The sequence below is a fragment of the Mastomys coucha genome, unplaced genomic scaffold (assembly GCF_008632895.1).
Source record: "Mastomys coucha isolate ucsf_1 unplaced genomic scaffold, UCSF_Mcou_1 pScaffold23, whole genome shotgun sequence".
NCBI lineage: Eukaryota > Metazoa > Chordata > Mammalia > Rodentia > Muridae > Mastomys > Mastomys coucha.
Genome location: NW_022196906.1, coordinates 48096032 through 48113469, shown reverse-complemented (window position 1 = coordinate 48113469; position 17438 = coordinate 48096032).

Genomic DNA, 17438 nt, shown 5'->3' with positions numbered 1-17438 from the left:
AATGAATTTATGAAATTCTTAGGGAAATGGATGGATCTGGAGAATATCATCCTGAGTGAGGTGACCCAGTCACAAAGGAAAGGACATGGTATGTACTCTCTGATAAGTGGATATTATCCCAGAAGATCGGAATACACAAAGTACAATCCACAAACCACAAGAAATTCAAGAAGAAGGAAGACCAAAGTGTAGATACTTTGTTCCTTCTTAAAAGGGAGAACAAAATACCCATGGAAGGAGTTACAGAGATAAACTATGGAGCAGAGACTGAATGGACAATCCAGAGACTGCTCCACCTGGGAATACTTCCCATATTCAATCATCAAATCCAGACACTATTGTGGATGCTGGCAAGTGCTGGCTGACAGGAGCCTGATATAGCTGTCTCCTGAGAGGCTCTGCCAATGCCCGACTAATACAGAAGTAGAGGCTCGGGGCTGGAGAGATGGCTCAGTAAGTAAGAGCACTGACTGCTCTTCTGAACGTCCTGAGTTCGGATCCCAACAACCACCGGTAATGATACCTGACACCCTCTTCTGGCACGTCTGAGGACAGCTGCAGTGAATTATGTGAGTGGGGCAGGAGCGAGTGGGGCCCATCCTTAGTTCAATTCCCATCAGCCACATGATGGCTCATGGCCATCTGTACAGTTACAGTGTACTCATACACATAAAATAAATAAAGAAATCTAAAAAAAAAAAAAAAGAAGAAGAAGTAGAGGCTCACACCCATCCATTGGACTGAGTACAGGGTCCCCGATGAAGGATCGAGAGAAAGGATCCAAGGAGCTGAAGGGTTTGCAGCCCCTTAGGACGAACAACAATATGAACTAACTAGTACCCTCAGAGCTCCCAGGGACTAAACCACCAACCAAAGAGTACACATGGTGGGACTCATGGCTCCAGCAGTGTATGTAGCAGAGGATGGCCTAGTTGGTCATTAATAAGAGGAGAGGCCCTTGGCCCTGTGAAGGTTCTATGCCCCAGTGTAGGGGAATGCCAGGGCCAGGAAGCAGGAGAGGGTGGGTTGGTGAGAAGGGGGAGAGGGGAAGGAACAGGGTTTTTGTTTGTTTGTTTTTGCTTTTTTTGTTTTTTTTTTTCTTTTTGTTTTTTTTTCCGGAGGGGAAACTGGGAAAGGAGATATCATATGACATGTAAATAAAGAAAATATCAAATAAATAAATAAATAAATAAGTGAGTAAGTAAGTAAAATAAAGGAGCTGTGCCTGCGGAGTACACTGGGGCATTTGTTCTCTCTCTCTTAAAGTGAACCACTTTCTGCCTAGCTAGGAAGCCACTCATAATTTTTTGCATGGTATTTTTTTCTCTTGGTTTTGCCCTAACTTTTCACTTGGTATTTTCTTTTCTTTCTTTATTTATTTTTCTTTTTCTTTTCCTTTCTTTTTCTTTTTTTTCTTTTTTTTTTCTTTTTTTCTTTTCGAGACAGGGTTTCTCTGTGTAGCTCTGGCTGTCCTGGAACTCACTCTGTAAACCAGGCTGGCCTCAAACTCAGAAATCCACCTGCCTCTGCCTCCCAAGTGCTGGGATTAAAGGGTGCACCACCACTGCCCGGCTTCACTTGGTATTTTCACCTGGTATTTTAATCAGTGATTTTTACCTTAGCTCTTGCCCAGATTTCCTCATAGTCTTTTGTAATTTCAACTTTTCCCATATTTTCACCTAGATTTTTTTTCTCCTGGATTTTCCTGACCTTTTTGCCCAACATTTTTACCTAGCATATTTATCAGGATGCTTGACCAAGCTTTGTGCCCCCTGAGTGCTGGAATTAAAGGCGTGAGCCGCCAGTGCCTGGCTTTCACCTGGAATTTTTAACAGTGATCTTCATCTTAGCTTTTGGCTAGATTTCCTCCTAACCTTTCATTCCATCAATTTTTCCCATATTTTTCTCCCACATTTTCCCTGAATTTTTGCCCAGCATTTTCACCTGGCATATTTTCCAGAATCCACCTCCGTGCAGTACATTGTGCTAAGATTTTTCTCCCTGATATTGTGCATGTATATATATTTGGCTTGGATTAATTGCCTGAATTTTGGGGCCAGTGTCTTCACTCAGTAATTAAACTAGCATTTTAACCAGGATACGGCACCCGGCCTTTCTGTTGCACTTTTTGTTTAGAATTTGTACAAATGTTGTTCCCATAATTTTCTCTCAGATTTTTCTCTTGGATTGTTGGCACTGGATTTACTCACAGCATTTTCTTTTGCATTGTCAACACAAGCTTTCATCAGCCCATGTCCAGCCTTTCCAATAAGCCTGTCCTCCTGAGTCTACTGCCTGGGTTTGTGTCCTGATATTTTCACTAAACCTTCTCACACCACATTTCCCCCCATCAATTCTCACCAGGATTTTTTTTTGCTTTACTTTCCGCAAAGATTTTGCTCCCAGCTCTTTTGCCCACATTTTTACCCATGCTTAGGCATGGATATTCACACATGATCTTCACATAGTGTTTAATTAACCCAGCATTTGACTGTGGTTTTTCAGCAAGTTTTAGAGCCTGGGGTTTTCTCCTAGACTTTGATCATGACTTCTGCACCTGCGTTTTTTACCTGGATGTTTGTGCTGGGTCCACACTCAGCCTTTTCCATTATAGTATTCCAGGAGCTTTCTCCTGTCTTCAGGCTGGTCTTTGAATGTAGGTCATGCTCCCAAGGACTTATTCACAGTTTCTGCCTGATCCTTCCTGCTGGGTCATTAGCCTGCCCATTTTTGCATATGCTTTTACCCATTATTTTCACCAGGATTTTCCACACACACTCTGTGTGCTGATTTTTCTCCTAGGCTTTTCGGCCTGAAATTGAGGCTTGTATTTTTTTTTTCTCTGAATTTTTCTTCTGACATTTTCATACACTGTTTTTATTCCACGTGTCTACCAGGATTTTTCATTGTGCTTTGTGTCTGACTTTTTGCCAAGATTGTGCTCCCAGATTTGGTACTTGTATTATTCTTTTCCCTGAATTTTTATTCTAGATTGTTGACACGCTCTCTTCTACTATACTTTTCACAGAATTATTATTCTGGCTTTACATCTGGGTTTTTTTTTCCTGGACTTTTCTCCAAGGCCTTGCATACAGATATTCTAAAGAGGCAGACTTTGAGACAAGAATTCAAGTACAAGCAATTTGTTTGAGAGATATGGGGAATGAGTCAGAGAGAAGAAAGGAGAGAGTAAAGGGTTTTCTGTCATGCAAATGTTGCTGGACATAGGAGTTCAATTCTGCTCTGGTGCTCTAAGAGATGGTGGCACATACATCATAGAGTTGTCCTAACATTTGGGGTTGACTGATTTTAGGCTGTTGCTAGGAGTAACAACTCCCAGACATTTCCAGACTGTATGTGATCTGAGGGTGTTCCGCTAACAGACTGAAGGCAGCACCTAACTGCAGGTGGCAGATACTTGCAGAGTGCAGCCTGCTGGTGTGTACAGTGAGCACAGAGGAACAGGATGCTAACAGCTGTGCCACCCTTGTGGATGTATTCCTATGTCTCTGAAGCCCTTCCGTTATTGATTCACTGTCCCAGGAAATGGGAGGTAAAACAAGGCGTGGAGCACAGCCATGAGTCTTGGGTACATGGAAAATCTTTCACTCCTATGAAGTAAAAAATACTCATGCTTCATTTTATAGACAGGGCTCTGTATGTTTGGTTCATCCAATCTGCAAAGCCCAATGAATAGTGTCTATTTACTGGCCTCTTAAGCATTCTAAGATTTTCAGGATATATTAGAGCTAAACATCTAAAGGAATCCTTTGTTATCCTTCATTTCCACATAAATACCAAATAAAATTTATAGGACCAAGGTCCTAAAGCTACTAAGAACAATGAGAATTTGAGGGAATATCAAACAGAAGTCTGTGAGATCTGGACTTCACTTTCTTGTGCTTGCTTGTCTTTGGGAGGCTCTGGTGAGTCAAAGTTCAGAAGCTGCAGAGCTGTGTTACAGGTTATTTGATCATACCATAAACCCTGAGATTATGTTATTTACTGAAAAACCCTGTTTCTAGTTGTGGTGTGGCTCAGCCCTAGCACATACCTTTAATCCAAGAGCTTTCTGTTTATTGTAAACAGGATTACATACAGTCAACCATAGGTCAAAAGGTGGAACAAACAACCAGTTGACAGGGAATGAACCCAGGGGAAAAAAAAACCACAACAACATATCGAGTAAGAGGAAGCCAGGAGGGCAGATAGATGCACAGGAAGTACAGGAGGGGCATTCTGTTTGAGGGGCTTTTGAGAGAGCTTGCCTTTTTTTTGGAGGGGGAGGAGACACTGGCTGAGGAGGAAGGACAGCTGGATCTTTCTCTGCCTCTCTGAACTAGCAGGCATCTGGGGTGAATATTTGAGTTTTTGTTTAAAAGCAGCAGAGCTAGAGTGAAAGGCTGATTGCACAGGGCCCAGCCAGGATACAGATACCTTGTGAGGACTAGCACGTAGCCAGGCCCAGTTCTCACACCAGGCTTTACACATAGCCTACTGACAGAATATTGCTATCAGAGCCTCTATTCCCATCTAGTCTTGTTGAAGAAAATATTGCACCCATGCTTGTTAAAATTGTAAGAAAGCATTTATTTCAAGCTGTGATAGGAGATGCAGGGAGGGTTCAGCTCTAAACACAGGGACTAGTGGTAATTTACAGCCAAGGAGCTGAGGTGGGGACTGGTGGATATGGAAAATTACTAAGAGACAAAAATTAGTGGTAGGTGGGTTCTTGCTAAACCAACTCAAAAGGTTTTTTTGCTGAAGATAGGCCTGGGTGATCAGTTATCAGGGATACAGCAATCACTCTAGGTTGACTAAGCTTCTTTCTAGACTTGGCAAGTAGCTACAGATGTGGAAGTTCAAGGTCCACACAGTTGAAAGGGGCCTCAGAGGAGCTCATGAAAAGTTTGGTCAAGGAGTCTTTGTCATTTGCCATAATGGTTCAGCTACACTGATAAAGCCACACACTGGATTTATTACCCTCCCACAGTTAACTTCAGAATAACCTTGGATTCCAGAACTGTTGTCATCTTCATTTTACCAACGAAAGTTCTTTCCAAAAGCAAAACTGCTATTATAGTGGATGGAATGAGTGGGATTTGAACCCAGAAAGTTTTGCTTCCTACCCATTGCCTTAACCACCTGAAGACATGCCCCATCCTGTTCATTCTTTAATGGGCTTAACGACTCGTCATCACCAACTTGAGGCTAAAGGGACTGAAAGAGATGCAGATCTCACATGGTCCTTTGCTTAATTAGACCACCCTTCACATGCTTCAGTTTCTTTGAGGCCTCTAAGAAGACACTGTCATGATGAATACTCCAAGATGTGATTTGAAAAAAAAAACAACAAAAAAACAAAAAAAGCATTGTCTTACAAAGGAAGAAGTGGGAGCAGACTCCTGCATGAGTTTCTATTTTTGCTATGCTCTGCTTTTGTTTAGTAATAAGCGGGAGGAGACCGGACCACAGCACTCATGTGTAGCAAGAATTTTTAATTCCCAGGAAACTAGAAAACAAAACAAGTTTAAATTCTTTTCAATTTGATTTGCCCATGGACATCTGTGCTTATGGGCTTGGAAGCTATAAAACATTGCTTGTTCTTTCCAATAATTTTCTTTTGATGGTGTGAAGAAAGGGGTTCTAAGCACGGTTTAAATCTCTTATGATAATACTTGCCCAAATCTATGTGGCAAACTGCTACTCTTCTTTGTATACTAAGATAATAGGAAGAAAAAAATACTACAATTTATCAGAAGGAAAAGCAGCCGCCAACGTTTTAAGGGAGCGTAGGTCTCCCTGGTTCTGCTTCCTACTGACTAATGGTGCAATAGAGGCAGGTGACTTAACCTCTGAATTTCTTGATCTTCATGGTCCTTTTGAACCTTGAGTTTATGGAGTCTGTCACAAAATGGTGCCAGATGATTGCCACAATGTTAGCACTATGTACACACACACACACACACACACACACACACACACACACAGACACATCAATACTTACATGCATAAGATGAATTTCAACAGCTTCATAGCATCCCCTCAAGAGTTTGTCTTCATACACATTTCTTCTTTTGCCTTCTACCTTTTCTTCACTACCTGAACTCTGAAAAGAAAATAACCTCTTGCTTTTTCCCTGCCTGGCACTTCTGTTGCTCTGCACTGCTCCCTACCCTGTCTGCTGGGCTTCTCTCCATGGACAGGGCCTCCTTCTTCCATTCCCAGGCCTCCTTCCCCAGATACTCTGTTCCCCTCCAACCAGACCCTGACCTGACCTCTCCTGCCAAGTGGTTAAAACTCTTTCCTTTTAAGTCCTTCCCAGTCCCTCCCAGCTAAAACTTCCAGAACAATGTCTGTCTTGCTGCCCCCCACAGGCCCATTAAACCTTGAGATGTGCCCCCCCCACATTGTATAGTACAGTGATTCTTAACTTTTCTAGTGCTGTGACCCTTTACTTCCTCGTGTGACCCTCAACCATAAAATTATTTTCATTGTTACTTCATGACTGTAATCTTGCTACTGTTATGAGTTATAATGCAAATATATGTACTCTCTGATGGCCTTTTGGCGACCCCTGTGAGAGAGTTGCTTGAACCCTTAAGAAGCGATCAGGATCCACAGGTTAAGAACTCCTGTTAGAGTATGTCCAACCATAGCTTTCTCTTTTGACTTGTTGAAGGCTCGTGTGATGACTGCCATCTGCTGTGCCCCTCTTGTCACACCCTGTCCCCTAGCTACTGGGTCAAGCACATATCTGGACTCCTTTTTTTCTCTTTTCCAAGCTTCCCAGGTAGGCTGTGCTCTGGAATCCACTCTATGTTTCTTTTCCTGTTCTCCTTTTTCAAGTCTGTTGCTGGATGATCTCACCTGTCAGACTCCGCAGCTTCCTCCAAACCTCTAGGCTTCCTCTTTCAGCATCTCAGCTAATCTCTCCTGTCACGCTTTCACTTCCCTGGACACTTGTAATCCTGACCCTGAATTCCTCTATTCTCAGTTTTGCGTTTTGCAATCCTTGGTATAAAACCCATGACCTTGCACATGTCAGCAACGTGTTCTATTATTGATACCCCCTTAAGTTCCCCATTGTTTGGTCCTACTATATGGAGACATAATTAATAAAGAAAAAATGCATGTTTTCTGAATTGCCATTACCTAGTCTAAGTCTTCACTTGCTTAGAGGGTCAGAAAGATCTTCCTTCTTGGTCTGATTGCTCAGCTTTTCAAAGCAGCCCTTAGACTGTCACCAGAGTTTTCTCTTCCTGAAATGTAGTTTGACTGAGTCATTTTTCCAACCCAAACCAACACACACATTTCCCATTGGATGTCTCCTCAACTGGATTTTAATAGTTAATAGGGCAAAAAAAAATCAAAATTGAAAATTGATTTATTAAACACAGTGTATTAACCAAAGTCCAGTGGGTTTCTTTACTGCAGAGACTCAAGACAGGTCACCACCACTTGAATATCCAAAGCATGTAAAAGTAGATCAGTTCTCAATTTCATTTAACCTTTAGAGCATTTGCACATTAGGAAAGATGCCAGAGTGGCAGAGCTACCTGCCAGATAGTAGCCCAGGTCCTCGAGTCTGTGTGCAGAAGAGTTCTCCAGCATATATACTCTAGTAGAAACACCTGGACCATTAGGCACATGAGAATAAATTGTTGTGTTCAGTCTATAAGACTCAAAGCTATCGGTTATAGTATTTAGTCTATCTGTTCAATACAGAACACATTCAGGTCAAGTTGCATGCCAAGGACTAAACGACCATTTTCAGCCCAGCTCAGGGGTTTTAATAATAGTAATAGGTCACATGGATGGATATAGTGAGAACTCTGGGATTTTGGTTTGTTGAAAAACACAGAAATATTTTAAGAATATGGTTTCCTTTAAATCATAGGTGTGAGGTATGGGGTGCTTCACAGCAGCTGACTATGATTTGCCTCGTGCTCTAGCAGGGGTGTGGTTTTGCCAGCTGCAGATAGTGTCTTCAATTATGTGATGTTTAGAATTCTGGAGATTTTTCAGAGGTTGTATAAATTCTAGGACCCCAACAGGCAGTGTGGGTTGTTGGTAGGTTATTGGTTGGTTGTTGGTAGTTGTTAGTTTTTTTCAGTTGTGGTTTGTTAATAGTTGCATGCAAAGAAGAAACAAGGAGAAGGAGGAGGAAGAGAAGGAGAAGGAGGAGGAGGAGGAACAGGAGGAACAGGAGAAGAAGACAAGAAGAAGAAGGAGAAGAAGAAGAAGAAGAAGAAGAAGAAGAAGAAGAAGAAGAAGAAGAAAGAAAGAAAGAAAGAAGATTAGATATCTGATAGCAAAGATCAAACTTGCCCCCAAGGACTTGATCCTCCTACTCAGCAGGAAGTAGTGTAATGATAATGCCACCTCTTTCCAATTCCTGACTTTATTCAGGGATTTCCTTCTGTTCCTCTCCATTCCATCTCCCCCGCCCCCTTACCTAGTGTTAGGGTGTTGAAAGAGTGGAAGAAAAGGGACAGAGAGGGTTGGAAAAAAAGAATGCACAAAACAGTAAAATGTCAGCTGCTGATGGCACTTCTATTAAGTAGCTCTGTAAAAAGCAGACATTATCTTATTTTATCCTCTTGACCAGTAGAGTGTTACCATTGTCCCATTTCACATAGAGGGAAAGTAAATCTTAGAAAGGCAAATAAGTTAGAGACAAGAGACTCAGAATTTGAATATAGGTCATTTGGCTTCTGGGTCCTTGATATTAATCACATGAAGCCTACATCCATGTAATATGATCAGAAAGGATGGGCTTCTGATACAATTTGGATGGTTATTATGTTAACATCTAGACGATTTACTCCAAATGTTTTTATTTTGATATTTTTGGTTGTCAAAACTGGGAGATAACTCTGAATTCCAGTCACTAGAGACCAAAGATGCTTCTAAAATAGATCGCAGTACACTGGGCAGCACTACAAGAAACAGCTATCTGTTCACAATGCTATCATGCTAAGGTTGAGACACTTTGACTAAACATTTCATATATTTAGGCAACAGAGCTCCAATATTAGTAAAAAATTCATGCTCTTGTTTAGAAAAATAAGCATACTTACTCTTTTTATACTTTATTTACTTTTTATTCTTTTATTTATACTTTTTATTCTGCTTTATACCTTAGTAGCCCCCCCCCCAAAAAAAAAGAAAAGAAAAGAGTGCTAACCAGTGGCTTTGGTGTTCAGAAGTGTCAAGCCTTGGCCATTTGGGGAGGGAAAAGCAGCTCACAAAGACTGGCCACAAATAAAGAGCTTGGTTTGGCAGGACTTCAGGAACAGTATATGGTAGCTGAATAAATTCCTTTTGAAAGAATGCCAAGGCTTTCTGGTTTCCTAGTAACATCATTTCTCTGACATTCCTCCCATATTTGGATTTTTAACATCCTGACACCTATTTTACTGCAAAGCAACAAAAGAAATTTTTGGAAAGGACATTAGAAGAGTTTTGGAGGGAGGAAAAGAAACCTAAAGAACATCTGGCCTGACATCTGCTCACCCCTTCTGGTGTATGATGCCCATATTCCAACATCATCGATGATGCAGAGATGCAACCCTCTCGAGAGCCCAGAACATTTCCCAAAACACCATTCAATTCACTTTGTGTTGACTTACTACTTCTGGGTATGGAGCCTGCTCTGAAGTGTGGTTATTATACCTGGTAAGTCTCCATTAGAGAAAGTTAATTTTTCTTTGTCAACAAGTATCATCTGCAAAGATCTTCTTGGTTAGGGGTGGGGCTCCCTCTTCTCAGTGCTGAGATACTTTGGGCCTTGGTGCATGCTGCCACAGTCTCTCTGAGTTCACAAGTTGCATTGGTTCTGCTGTGTCTGAAAGATAGTTTCCTTAGAGCCATCCACAACCTCTGGCTCTGAAATCTTTTGACTTCCTCTTCCACATGGAGCCCTGAGCCCTGAGGTTGGGGAGGATAAATATATCCCATTTAGGACAGACTCCTCCCTTTCAGAACATTGTGGGTCTCTGCTTGACTTCTAATCTATTGCAAGAAAAACTTTGATGGTGGCTGAATGTGACACTGACCTATGGGTATAGCAGAATGTCATTAGGAATCATTTTATTGCTCTGTTCCTTTAGTAAAACAATAGTATTGAGTTTTCTGTGAGGCCCATGGCTTGGCCAATCCTAGCAGTGTCAGGCATGGGTTCCATCTCATGGAGTGGACTTTAAATCTAATAAGAGAGTGCCTTGTTACTCTTGGGCACATTGGTGCCACTATTGCATTAGCATAGTTCTCAGGCAGGTCGCAGTTGTAGGTCAGTAGGGACAAAGGCTGTAGTTCAGGCATGAGCTCAACTTCTCCATGCTCAATGAGATATATTAAGTGCTGTCTTCAGGACCTTACCACCAGTTTGTGGAGAATAACCAATAGTTTTGGCAGTAGCCTGAGATGTTTGATGGTTTCTGTGGAACCTCTTTGGCCAACAATTCAGCAAGATGTCATCCCTTCCCATCAATGGACATTTAGGTAGGGTAAGATGTCTAGATGGAGCATCGTCTCCCCATAATTTTGTAGGTCCATTTAGATTTTTCCTATATATTTGAGGAGTCCCTAGGTCCCCTGAATACCTCTCAATGCTAGCTATCCATCCTCTAATTCTCTTCCTCTCTCTCCCTCCCCATTTAGTCCTCCTCTCCAGTTTCCTCCCTCACCTCTTCATAAAAATATATTCTATTTTCCTTTCCTTGGAGGATCTCTCCTACCCTTTAGTCCCTGGCTTGGTACCTAACTTCTATTGTTTTTTTTTTTTTTTTTTTCGAGACAGGGTTTCTCTGTATAGCCCTGGCTGTCCTGGAGCTCACTCTGTAGACCAGGCTGGCCTCGAACTCAGAAATCCACCTGCCTCTGCCTCCCAAGTGCTGGGATTAAAGGCATGCGCCACCACGCCCGGCTCTAACTTCTATTGTTACGTGGATTGCAGCATGTACATTGAAGACTTAAAAACTAACATATACCTATGGAAAAAACATGCAATATTTGTCTTTTGAGGATTGGATAATCTCATTCAGCTTGATTTTTTTCTAACTCCATTCATTTTCCTGTGAATTTCATAGTTTCATCCTTCTTAACAGCTGAATAGTATTCCACTGTGTAAATGTACTACATTTTGATTATCCATTTATATGTTGATAGACATCTAGGCTGTTTTCAATTTCTGGCTATTATGAGTAGAGCAGCAATAAACATGGATGAACACATGTCTCTGTAGTAGAGTACAGAGTCCTTTGGGTTTGTGCCCAAGAGTGGTACAGCTTTAGCTTGAGAAAGATCTATTCCCAGCTTCCTGAGGAAATGACACAATGATTTCCATACTGATTTTACAGTTTTTCACTCCCACTGGCAGTGAGGAAGTGTTCCCCTTTCCCACATCCTTACCAGCATGTGCTGTCAATTGTTTTATTGATCACCAGTCTGACTGGTGTAAAATGAAATCTTAAAATAGTTCTACTATGCATTTCCTTAATGGCTAAAAATGTCAAACATTTCTTAAAGTGTTTCTCAGTCATTTGTATTATGTATTTTGGGAATGCTGTTTAGTTCTGCATCCCATTTTTCAGTTGGGTTATTTGATTTCTTGATGTTCAGGTTTTTAAGTTATTTATATATTTTTAGATACAAATTTCTATCTGATGTAAAAGTTGCAAAGACCATTTTTGGTCTGTAGCTTGCTATTTTGCCCACATGATGGTGATCTTTGTGATAGAGAAGCTTTTTTGGCTTCATGGGGTTCTATTTATTAATTGCTGTCCTTAGTGTCCGTGCTGTAAGTGTCTTGTTTAGAAAGTCCTTTCCTATGTTAACGAATTCAGGGCTATTCCCAACTCTCTTGCCTATCAGATTTAGGGTATCTGGTCTTATGCTGAGGTCCTTTATCCATTTGAAGTTGAGTTTAGTACAGGGTGATAAGTATGGTTGGATTCTTCACATGCAGCCGTTCCGTCTGACCAGCACTAATTGTTGAAGATGTTGTCTTTTTCTTCATGTGCATTTCTGGTTCCTTTGTAAAAAAAAAAAAAAAAAAAGTAGTGTGTGTGTGTGTGTGTGTGTGTGTGTGTCCACTGGTGTATGGACTTATATCTAGCTCTTCGATTTGATTCCATTGACCAGCACGTCTGTTTTTATGCCAGTCCCATGCTGTTTTTATCGCTATAGCTTCTCTACTTCAACTTGAAATTGGGCATGGGGTTACCTCCAGCAGTTTTTGTATTGTTCAGGATTGTTTCAGCTATGTTCCTCTATGAAGCTTGAAAATGTCCTCGCAGTTCCTTTGAAGAATTGTATTGGAATTTTGATGGAGATTGCATTGACTGTTTTTGTAGGTTTGGTTTTGCTCGCATAGCAGTTTTCACTAAATTATTCTTACCAATCAATCCATGAGCACAGGAGATCTTTCCATCTCCTGATATCTTCTTCAATTTCCTTCTTCTATGTCTTAAAGTTTTTATTATATAGGTGTGGTGTGGACTTATTTTCATTCAAGTCCACAAAGTCTTTCATTTCTTTCTTAATTTCTTCCTTGGCTCATTTTTCATTTAGTAGTGAGTTGTTTAGTTTCCATGAGTTTGTAAGCTTTCTGTTGTTGATGATAGCCAGTTTTAATCCATAGTGGTCAGAGAGGGTGCTATTTCAGTTTTCTTACATATGTTGAATCTTGCTCTGTATCCAAATATGTGGTCAATTTTGGAGAAAGTTCCATTAGCTACTGAAATGAAAATGTATATTCTTTTGTATTTGGGTGAAATATTTGGTAGGCATTTGTTATTTGATTTATGACATTATTTGACTCTAGTGTTTCTGTTCAGTTTTTTTTTTTCCTGTGGATGACCTGTGGGATATTGAAGCCACCAACAAACACTCTATAAGGGTCAATGTGTGTTTTTTAGCTCTAGTACTATTTATTTTACAAACTTAGTGCCTTTGTATTTGATGCACAGATGTTAAGAACTGCAATATCCTCTTGGTGGATTTTCTGCCCCTTGGTAAATATGTAGTGTCCTTCCCTATCTCTTCTGATTAGTTTTGGTTTGAAGTCTATTTTGTCAGGTATTAGATTGGCTTCACCTGCTTGTTTCTTGGGTCTATTTACTTAGATTATCTTTCTCCATCCTTTTATCTTTAGGTGATGTTTATCTTTGGGGGTAAGGTGTGTTTCTTGGAGGTAGCAGAAGAATAGATACTGTTTTCTAAAGTTCAGTGGGTAGCAGAGAAGAATGGAAATAGTCTAGGGGAAAAGGTTGGTTCTTGGCTATAGTTTTAATTTTTTTTGCAAGGAAACTAATAGTTTAACAATATCTTCAACAAAATTATAGAAGAAAACTTCCCTAACCTAAAGAAAGAAATGCCCATGAACATACAAGAAGCCTATAGAACTCCAAATAGACTAGACCAGAAAAGAAATTCCTCCCACCACATAAGAGTCAAAACAACAAATGCACAAAACAAAGAAAGAATACTAAAAGCAGTAAGGGAAAAAGGTCAAGTAACATATAAAGGCAGGCCTATCAGAATTACACCAGACTTCTCACCAGAGAATATGAAAGCTAGAAGGTCCTGGGCAGATGTCATACAGACCCTAAGAGAACACAAATGCAGGCCCAGACTACTATACCCAACAAAACTCTCAATCACCATAGGTGGAGAAACCAAAGTATTCCATGACAAAACCAAATTCACACAATATATTTCCACAAATCCAGCCCTTCAAAGGGTAGTAAATGGAAAACTCCAACACAAGGAGGGGAACTACATCCCTGGAAAAAAAAATGTAATCTTCCAACAAAACTAAAGGAGATAGCCACATGAACGGAATTCCAGCTCTAACTACAAAAATGACAGGAAGGAACAATTACTTTTCCTTAATATCTATTAATATCAATGGATTCAATTCCCCAATAAAAAGACATAGACTATCAGATTGGGTACGTAAACAGGACCCAACATTTTGCTGCATACAGGAAACCCACCTCAGTGACAAAGACAGACACTACCTCAGAATAAAAGGCTGGAAAACAATTCTCCAAGCCAATGGTCCCAAGAAAAAAGCTGGAGTAGCCATTTTAATATCGAATAAAATAGACTTTCACCCTAAAGTGATCAAAAAAGATAAGGAGGGACACTTCATATTTATCAAAGGTATGATCTACCAAGATGAATTCTCAATTCTGAACCTCCGTGCTCCAAATCAAAGGACATCTACATTCATAAAAGGAACTTTACTAAAGCTTAAAGCACACATTGTACCACACACAATAGTAGTGGGAGATTTCAACACTCTACTCTCTGCAATGGACAGATCATGGAAACAGAAACTAAACAAGGACACAGTGAGGCTAACAGAAGTTATGAAGCAGATGGATTTAACAGATATCTATAGAACTTTTTATCCTAAAACAAAAGGATATACCTTCTTCTCAGCACCTCATGGTACCTTCTCCAAAATTGACCATATAATTAGTCACAAATCAGGCCTCAACAGATACAGGAAGATTGAAATAATTCCTTGTATTCTATCAGATCACCATAGACTAAAGCTGCTCCTCAATAAAAACATAAACAATAGAAGGCCAACATACACATGGAAGCTTAACAACACACTACTCAATGATAACTTGGTCAAGGAAGAAATAAAGAAAGAAATTAAAAACTTTCTAGAGTTTAATGAAAATGAAGCCACAACATACACAAACTTATGGGACACAAGGAAAGCAGTCCTAAGAGGAAAACTCACAGCTTTAAGTGCCTACAAAAAGAAACTGGAGAGCGCATACACCAGCAATTTGACAGCACACCTGAAAGTGCTAGAGCAAAAAGAAGCAAATTCACCCAAGAGGAGTCAAAGGCAGGAAATAATCAAACTCAAGGCTGAAATCAACCAAATAGAAACAAACAAACAAACAAAAACTATACAAAGAATCAACCAAACCAGGAGCTGGTTCTTTAAGAAAGTCAACAAAATAGATAAACCCTTAGCCCGACTAACTAGAGGGCACAGAGACAGTATACTAATCAACAAGTTCAGAAATGAAAAGGGAGACATAACAACAGACACTGAGGAAATCCAAAAAATCATGAGATCCTACTACAAAAGCCTATACTCAACAAAACTGGAAAACCTGGATGAAATGGACAATTTTCTAGACAGATAGCAGGTACCAAAGTTAAATCAAGATCAGATCAACGATCTAAACAGTCCCATATCTGCTAATGAAATAGAAACAGTCATTAGTAGTCTCCCAACCAAAAAAGGCCCAGGACCAGATAGGTTTAGTGCAGAGTTTTATCAAATCTTTAAAGAAGACCTAATACAAATACTCATCAAACTATTCCACAAAGTAAAAACTGAAGGCACTCTACCCAATTCATTCTATGAAGCCACAATTACTCTTATACCTAAACCACACAAAAAGCTAAACAAGAAAGAAAACTTCAGACCAACTTCCCTAATGAATATCGATGCAAAAATACTCAATAAAATTCTTGCAAACCGAATCAAAGAACACATCAAAACGATCATCCACCATGATCAAGTAGGCTTCATCCCAGGGATGCAGGGATGGTTCAATATATGGAAATTCATCAACGTAATTCACTACATAAACGAGCTCAAAGAAAAAAACATATGATCATCTCATTAGATGCTGAGAAAGCATTTGACAAAATCCAACATCCCTTCATGATAAAAGTCTTGGAAAGATCAGGAATTCAAGGCCCATACTTAAACATAGTAAAAGCAATATACAGAAAAGCAGTAGCCAACATCAAACTAAATGGAGAGAAACTTGAAGCAATCCCACTAAAATGAGGGACTAGACAAGGCTGCCCACTCTCTCCCTACCTATTCAATATTGTACTTGAAGTCCTAGCCAGAGCAATTAAACAACAAAAGGGAATCAAAGGCATATGAATTGGAAAGGAAGAAGTCAAATTATCACTATTTGCTGATGATATGATAGTATACTTAAGTGACCCCAAAAACTCCACCAGAGAGCTCCTAAACCTGATAAACAACTTCAGCAAAGTAACCGGATATAAAATTAACTCAAGCAAATCAGTAGCCTTCTGCTACACAAAGGATAAACAGACAGAGAAAGAAATTAGGGAAACAACACCCTTCACAATAGTTACAAATAATATAAAATATCTTGGTGTAACTCTAACTAAGCAAGTAAAAGATCTGTTTGACAAGAACTTCAAATCTCAGAAGAAGGAAATTGAAGAAGATCTCAGAAGATGGGAAGATCACCCATGCTCATGAATTGGCAGGATTAATATAGTAAAAATGGCTATCTTACTGAAGGCAATCTACAGATTCAATGCAATCCCCATCAAAATTCTAACTCAATTCTTTACAGACTTAGAAAGAGCAATTTGCAAATTGATCTGGAACAACAAAAAATCCAGGATAGCCTAAACTATTCTCTACAATAAAGGAACCTCTGGTGGAATCACAATCCCAGACCTTAAGCTGTACTACAGAGCAATTGTGATAAAAACTGCATGGTATTGGTACAGTGACAGGCAGTTAGATCAATGGAACAGAACTGAAGACCTAGAAACGAACCCACACACCCATGGTCACTTGATCTTTGACAAAGGAGCTAAAACCATCCAGTGGAAAAAAAGACAGAATTTTCAAGAGATGGTGCTGGCTCAATTGGCAGTTAGCATGTAGAAAACTGCAAATCGATCCATTCCTATCTCCTTGTACAAAGCTCAAGTCCAAGTGGATCAGGGACCTCCACATTAAACCAGATACATCAAAACTAAAAGAAAAGAAAGTGGGGAAGAACCTCGAGCAAATAGGCACAGGGCAAAATTTCCTAAAGAAAACATCAATAGCTTCTGCTCTAAGATCAAGAATTGACAAATGGGACCTCATAAAGTTGCAAAGATTCTGTAAGGCAAAAGACACTGTCAGCAGGACAAAACAGCCACCAACAAATTAGGAAAAGATCTTTACCAACCCTATATCTGGTAGAGGGCCAATATCCAATGTATACAAAGAACTCAAGAGTTAGACACCAGAGAACAAAATAACTCTATTAAAAAATGGGGTACAGAGCTAAACAAAGAATTCTCAACTGATGAATACCAAATGGCTGAGAAGCACCTAAAGAAATGTTCAACATCCTTAGTCATCAGGGAAATGCAAATCAAAACAACTCTGAGATTCCACCTCACACCAGTCAGATTGGCTGGGATAAAAAACTCAGGTGACAGCAGATGCTGTAGAGGTTGTGGAGATAGAGGAACACTCCTTCATTGCTGGTGGGATTGCAAGCTGGTACAACCACTGTGGAAATCAGTATGGCGGTTCCTCCGGAAATTGGGCATAGTTCTACTGGAGGACCCAGCTATACCACTTCTGGGCATATACCCAGAAGATGCTCCAACATGTA